The 758-nt window shown below is 36.4% G+C and overlaps 1 pseudogene; it reads left to right on the top strand.

The window, feature by feature from the left end:
• The first annotated feature begins 225 nt into the window (after positions 1 to 225).
• LOC102496408 (HLA class II histocompatibility antigen, DR alpha chain-like) overlaps positions 226 to 758 on the top strand; it is a 3,478-nt pseudogene continuing 2,945 nt past the window's right edge.

Raw genomic sequence — 758 nt, 5'->3', positions numbered from 1 at the left:
AGGACAGTGTCTCCTTTTCTGGACCTTTTATGAGAGTGTTCCCCTAGCAACAAATGTGTCATCTCAAAAGATTTTTCTGATTGGCTTCAGGTAAACTAACTTGGATTTTAATCACATCAGAGTCTATCATTCCCCCACCAAGCATACACATTTTCTTTTCTTTTATTCTTTCCTCTGTCTCAGCCTTGAGTTCTACTGATCTCTATCAAAGCACCCAAGAAGAAAATGGCCATAAGAGGGGTCTTGGTGCTGGAATTTTTTTTATCATGGCTGTTCTAATCCCTCAGGAATCATGGCCTATCAGAGGCAGGTGCTGAGAGAATCAAAACTAGGAACAATAAGTTAGACGGGCATTGAGGAAATGGACTGCGGGAATTTGAAGTCAATTTTTGAAGAAAAGCACAAGTATTATATGGGTCTAAAGCTAAATGTATGATAATAAACTTTGGAGGAGTTCTTTGCTCGCCATAAATTAAAGTAAGTCAAATGTACTTAATAGAAACAAAACTGAGGTGTATATTTATCAATACGATTAACTTCAGATAAGCCAGAGTTGGGGAGAAATTAATTCTGACAGGCACTCATTCATAAGTTATATCTCTGGGTTTTAATTTTTTCTTTCTGAAGAATTAGTAAAGTTAAGAATTTATAACCTCACATAATTTTTTTGTGTGTGGGTCTGTGTGTACGTGCATGCACATACATAGGTGCAAATGCTAAATAAATCCCTAGGTGTTTCCTATATAGTCGACTTTTAC

This window comes from Tupaia chinensis, unplaced genomic scaffold (genome assembly GCF_000334495.1).
Source record: "Tupaia chinensis unplaced genomic scaffold, TupChi_1.0 Scaffold144597_1, whole genome shotgun sequence".
In the NCBI taxonomy this organism is placed as follows: Eukaryota; Metazoa; Chordata; class Mammalia; order Scandentia; family Tupaiidae; genus Tupaia; species Tupaia belangeri.
The sequence above is the reverse complement of the archived record's forward strand: the minus strand, read 5'-3'. Positions and strand labels throughout refer to the sequence as shown.